Source organism: Ictidomys tridecemlineatus, chromosome 15, assembly GCF_052094955.1.
Source record: "Ictidomys tridecemlineatus isolate mIctTri1 chromosome 15, mIctTri1.hap1, whole genome shotgun sequence".
In the NCBI taxonomy this organism is placed as follows: Eukaryota; Metazoa; Chordata; class Mammalia; order Rodentia; family Sciuridae; genus Ictidomys; species Ictidomys tridecemlineatus.
In genome coordinates, this window is record NC_135491.1 from 18,072,080 (window position 1) to 18,078,684 (window position 6,605).

The 6,605-nt window shown below is 39.7% G+C and overlaps 1 pseudogene; it reads right to left on the reverse strand.

The window, feature by feature from the left end:
* Nucleotides 1-864: 864 nt before the first annotated feature.
* LOC120888197 (small nucleolar RNA SNORA51) lies at nt 865-974 on the reverse strand (annotated as a pseudogene).
* Nucleotides 975-6,605: the final 5,631 nt, after the last annotated feature.

The window sequence follows — 6,605 nt, forward strand, 5'->3', positions numbered from 1 at the left end:
ATACTGAACAGGAGTGGTAAGGGTAGACATCCTTGTCTTGTTCCTGATTTTAGAGCAGATTTTGTTTCTTGATAAGGTCAGAAACATGACAGAAAAGGAGTGGGGATCCTGAGACCTACGATGGGGTTATTTAATCAGTCAATCCTAAAAACTTCAAATCCTGCCTCCTCTGCAAACTCCAGCTAGCAATTGCAGATCCCTCCCATTTGGCAATTTGAGAGCCATAAAACTGGACCCTTGTGGAGTTCACAGTGAAGCAAATTGACTGCCATGAGTGGCTCCATTCTGTATGCCTCCATCTTGTTCTTGGGGACATTCTTCTCTAGATAGATTTTGTGAGGAAATCAATCAGGTGTACGAAAGTTCAAAACAACTCGAGCTACACACAGCCCACTAGCATCTCAGTTCTGAAAACAGAACTTTTCCAAGAAAATTATGACACTATCCAGGAAGGAAAGTTAAACATTAACAGGAGAAAAACATCTTGTATTTTTATAGTGAAATTTCCTGCTTGCTGGCATGTAGGGCTCTCCCTGATCACAAGAAAAGAATGAGAAGCCCAACGGCTCATTTGCTCAGCTCACTCATTCATGGTTTAAACTACTCCATGAGTTAGTTTTCCTTTATTTCATTGCACCTGCAGACTGTAAACCAAAGGACCTGACATTCTGTAAGCCCTTTTGGTAAGGAAGTCAAATAAATTCCCTGGTCCCAAATTGTGTTGCAATGTTTCCAATGTGTCAAAGACCAACGCTGTGAACATTTCACAGGGAGAAGATCAACCCTTTCAATCCATGCTCCCAGGGGCCTGCTTTCTCCAACTGTCCCACCTTCCAGTAGTACATTCAGCCATCTTTTTCTTTTTCAAGTGTCCTCATTCACAATGTAGATCAGGCCTGGTCTGGGGTAAATGTCCTCTGCCTCCTCTTTCTGTACAGTGGAAGCACACAGTCTATGGCAATCACCAGGAGGCCATCCATTCAGCTATCAATGGATTCATCCAGCAAATAGATTAACCCACTGATGAGATCAGAGTCTTCATGTTCTGATCACTGCCTAAAAACCCCACCTCCGAACCTCGATGCTTTTAATACATGAGCTTTGGAGGTCATTCCAGATCCAAACCCTAACAGCAGCACTCCTGGAGACTTAAACAAGGCAGTGCCAGTGCTGTTCATCAAGGCCCATTTTAATTCACCTGTGTATCTCCTGAAAACATATAGAGGAGGTATTTTAGTCCATTTTGTGTTGCTATAATAAAATACCAGAGGCTGGGTACTTTAAAAAGAAAAGAGATTTGTTTGGCTCACGATTCTTGTGCCTGGAAAGTCTAAACAGCATGGCATCAGCTCTGACTGTGCCAAAACTGGCAGAGAAGTGGAAAGGGAACCAGCCACATGCAGGAGGAGCACGTGTGTGAGCAATGAAGCATGACAGCAGGAAGGGGCCAGACTCTTCATAATCCACTCTGGGGAACTCGTCCTCCAAGAGCTATTTTAATCTTCGCAGAGGACAGTGTATCCATGCTCCAATCATCTTTCTTTTTAAAATATCTTTTTAGTTGTAGATGGGCATAATACCTTTATTTTATTTATTTTTATGTGGTGCTGAGGCTCAAACCCAGTGCCTCACACTTCTTAGGCAATTGCTCTCTCTCTGGTCCACAATCCCAGCTCTCTAATCATCTCTTAATGGCCCACCATATTAAAATCATTACAGGAAGGACCAAGCTTCCAACTAGAGAGGAAAAAAAGGAGAAAAGGTGGGAGATGGTCACTTATGAAAATAGAAGGGAGACTAGTAGAGGAAATAGACCTGGGGAGAAGATGTGGGAGGTAAAGGGGAGGTATCGGGGAATGATGTTGACTAATTTATATTTGTAGTCTCATTACTATGTATAGTTGTAATGCACCAATTATGGGGGAAATGATGCACAAAATATGGGAGATTTTTTTATATAGTTAAATAAAAAGGTTAAAAATAGACAAAGATCCAGCACATGAACGTTTGGGGTACCCACTAAAACCATCTCTAAACTGCAGCAGGAGAAATCCATAAGAAACATAAAGCCAAAGATCCATAGCCAAGGCTGAGGTCGTGGAGCCTGCCTCGGTGGTCACAGACATGTGTGTCTCTTCGCAGGCTCTCAGGCACACAGACCTGCTCTCAGACCACAGTTGAGGGGGGGCTGATTTATAGGGCTATTTCAAGATCCATAGTGGGGGCCAAACACTGAGGGGTTTTCCTCCCTCCTGGTCTTGGGAGGAATAACTGCTCTCAGACATCCACTGGGAGAGGTTGGAACAGGGATCCAGGACCATGCAAAATCCTCTTTGGGACCAAGGTGGGCAATCTTGGCATGGTGGCATACATGGCCTTATCTTTCAGGGTCTCTGACTAGGCAGATCAGCTCCCAGACTGCAGCTGTGGGGCCATGATTCAGGGCTGTTTCAGGATCTGCTGAGACCCAGGTGGGCAGGCCCATTGGATGGCATAACAGGCAAGTTTCCCAGAAGTTCTCTGCACAGGTGAGATTGCTTTGGCCAAGAGGGGTTTGAGCCAGGATTCAGGGCCCCTGAGGACAAGTGTGTTTCCTGCATGAAGTCTGCTGTCATTCTTACCCTTGTTTCTCCATTCCTCTGGATGTTGTTAAAAGAATATTGGTTTTTAAAAGAATATTGGTTTAAAGACCCTGCTTATGATTGTGCCTAAGTATAGCATTTCTTCATGTTTCTTAAGCTGAAGGTCAATTGAGTTTTGTGGATTGGTAGGAGGATAATTTTGATCAAATTTGAAAAATGTAGGGCCAAGTAACTATGGACTGGCCTAAAGGCTGTCTCAGAGCTCACTGGGACAGACTTTTTGTCATTTAAAAACATTTTTTTTTTCTGGGCTGGGGATGTGGCTCAAGTGGTAGTGCACTTGCCTAACATGCGTGAGGCACTGGGTTCGATTCTCAGCACCACATAAAAATAAAATAAAGATATTGTGTCCACCTAAAACTAAAAAATAAATATTTAAAAAATTTTTTTCTTTTCTCCCTTTTGATAGTATCTATTCCTCTCTCTTTCAAACACATTAGTGTTTCCTTTTGCAGTGTTTAATCTGCTATTAATTCCATCCAGTGGAATTTATTTTCTATTTATACAAATGTGATTTGAGTCATTTTGTACCTCTGTTTTGGCTTCCATCTGCACATGCTCCTCTCCCTTCTTGAACATTTAATACAAGTTGAGTAACTTTGAGAATGTTTTTCTTCTCTGATTCTACATGTGTATCATGTCTGAGTCTGTTTATATAGATTGGCTTTTCTGATAATAAGGCATACTTTCTTTTGCATGTCTGCTAATTATTTTTTGAATGCAAACTATTATGAAATTTAGTTTTTTAGGTGCTGAATAGTTCTGTACTTCTGTAAACATTCTAGAGTATTGTTCTGTTACTTGGAAATTGTATGAGCCATTGGAAGCCTTTTAAAAGTCTTTTTAGGTGGGCAAAAAAGCAGCCATATGCTATAGTGAATTTTAATGCTTTTTTGGATGAATGACTTAATGATCCATGAGCAACTTAGGATATTCTTCTCTGGCTCATAGGAACACAGACTACTTCCAGCCCTGTGTAAATTCCAGACGTTGTTAGCCTTGCTACTTTCAGGTGGTTATTCTCTGTTAGTATGGTTCAGATGTTTCCCCAAAGTTCATGGGCTGGAAACTTAATCTCCAAAGCAATAGTGTTAGGAGATGGTGCCTTTTTTTAATTTTCTTTTTTTTTTAGTTGTAGGTAGACACAATATCTTTATTTATTTATTTATTTATTTTTATGTGGTGCTGAGATTCAAACCCAGTGCCTAACATATGCCAGGTAAGTGATCTACCACTGAGCTACAATCCCAGTCCCAGAGGAGATGAGGCCCTTTTATGCTTTTATTAGTACATTATAGTTACACATAACAGTTGGCTTCGTTTTTTTAAAATATTTTTATTAGTTGATGAAATTTTTTATTTTATTTATTTGTATGTGGTGCTGAGAATCGAACCCAGTGCCTCATGCATGCTAGGCAAGCACTCTGCCACGGAGCCAACGTCCCAACCCCAGTTGGCTTCATTTTGACATCATCCTACATACAAGTGCATCATTTCCCCCCCCCATAATTGGTGCATTACAACTATACATAGTAATGAGATTACAAATATAAATTAGTCAACATCATTCCCGATACCTCCCCTTTACCTCCCACATCCTCTCCCCAGGTCTATTTCCTCTACTAGTCTCCCTTCTATTTTCATAAGTGACCATCTCCCACCTTTTCTCCCTTTTTTCCTCTCTAGTTGGAAGCTTGGTCCTTACGGTAATGATTTTAATATGGTGGACCATTAAGAGATGATTAGGGGGCTGGGATTGTGGACCAGAGAGAGAGCAATTGCCTAAGAAGTGTGAGGCACCGGGTTTGAGCCTCAGCACCACATAAAAATAAATAAATAAAATAAAGATGTTGTGTCCATCTACAACTAAATTTACTTAGGGAGTAAATTTCATTTACTCCATAAGATATGGGACCTTCAAGAGGTGATTTCGTCATGAGAACTTTGCCCTCATGAAAGAATTACTGTCATATCACAGCAATGGGCTCATTGTTGGTGACAGTAGATTTGATATAAAAGGGGTGGAGATGTAGTTCAGTGGTAAAGCATATGCTTAACATGTACAAGGTACTGGGTTTCCCCCAACATCACTCAGCCCTCTTTCCTACTCTCTCATATATATATATATCTGTCTCCATTTGATGTATGTATTTCACCATGTAATGAGCAAAGGGAAGACCCTCAGCAGATGCATCCCTTCCATCTTGGATGCCCCAGCCTCCAGGGTAGTAGTTAAGTCCACTCTGTTGTTTATTAATTATTCCATCTGCTGTATTCTGTTATAGCAACTGAAAATGGACTAAGACCCCTAGTCTTGGGCTGTTTTGTCATATGCACACACTGAGCAGTATTCATTGAAGATTGATTGGGATTTTCTGCCAAATCCTGGAGTTTCCTCTCTCTGTGAAACTCTCTTGTCTCTGGTATTCTGTCTTGCAAATTTAGCCACTTTTGCTAAACCTTAGACTCCAGACTCTGTCTCATGAACTCAGAAACTGAGAATTTTCTTGGAAATTCTAGGGCTGGAGATTTTAATTTAGAAGTTGTGGGTAAAGTAGCAAAGTCGGATAATATCACTAAGAAAATGAGTATGAATAGAAAAAAAGAGTGATCTGTGGAATAGGACACAAGTAACGAGGAAAAAAGCTGAGAAAGATCTTCCAAACAAATAGGAGAAGAACTTAAACACTGTCACATCATGAAGGCCAAACAAACAAAGAGAAAGAGACAGTGAGAGGAGAAGAAAGACAGAAAGATGTCTCAAATGAATAATCACCTTCTAAATCTATGTCAATTAAATCATTAATCTACAATGAGAAGCTGGACAGGTCCAGCCTGACTTTTTAAATATTGGTCATTTTTCTCATTTAAAAAAATAATACAATTTTACATGATTCAACATGCTGTCTTTTTAATATCTTTAACTTGTGTTGTGTCTATCTGGATGCTTTCTCTTCTCTCACAATGGCCATTTATCTATCCCTCTATTAAAACTAGACTCTAAACTGTAGTCATAACCAGGTTATAATAGAAAGATTCTGCTTGAAATTCTTATTTTTTTCTTTAGTTCATTTTAAGAACTTACTCTTTTAGATAAACTTTAGCTCAATCTTCATTAGAACACAGAATTTTTTAAATGGATTTGAGAATCATGTTTTGTTTTGTTGGCACTAGGGCTTGAACCCGGGGTGCTTTACCACTGAGTCCCCAGTTCTTTTAACTTTTTAGTTTTATTCATTTATCTTTTGGTGCCAGGGACTGAACCCAGAGGCCCTTAACCACTAAGCCACATCCCCAGGCTCATTTTTAGTTTTTGTTTTGAGACAGGTTCTCACTAAGTGATGAAGGCTGGCCTTCAACTTGAGATCTTCCTGCTTTAGTCTCTTGAGTCTCTGGGATTACAGGTACACACCAATGCACCAAGCATGAGTCTTTGACATTTCTTTTTTCTTTCTTTCTTTTTTTCAAGCATGAGTCTTTGACATTTCTTTTCTTCTTTCTTTCTTTTTTTTTAGTTGTAAGAGGACCCAATACCTTGGTTTATTTATTTTTATGTGGGGCTAAGGATTGAATCCAGGCGCCTCATAAATGCTAGGCAAGCACTCTACCACCGAGCCACAACCCCAACCCAGTCTTTGACATTTATACAATAAAAATTTACCCCATACAAGGGCATCATTTAGGCTTTCATCTATTCAAATTTTATTTTGTACTTCTCAGTAATATTTTAAGCCTTTTAATATAACCTGTGCATTTAATGCTTAGTCTAGAAGAAGGCCCAGCATTGGATAGATATAAAAATCAATGTATTGAATGAGCAAACAAGTGAATTAAAATACTTATGTTAAGAACTGGTACGTAGCTTGGTAGTAGAGTACTTGCCTAGCATGTGTGAGGCCCTGGGTTTAATAAACCAGCATCACAGAAATAAAAACAATTAAAAAAAATAAAATCCTGGGCTGG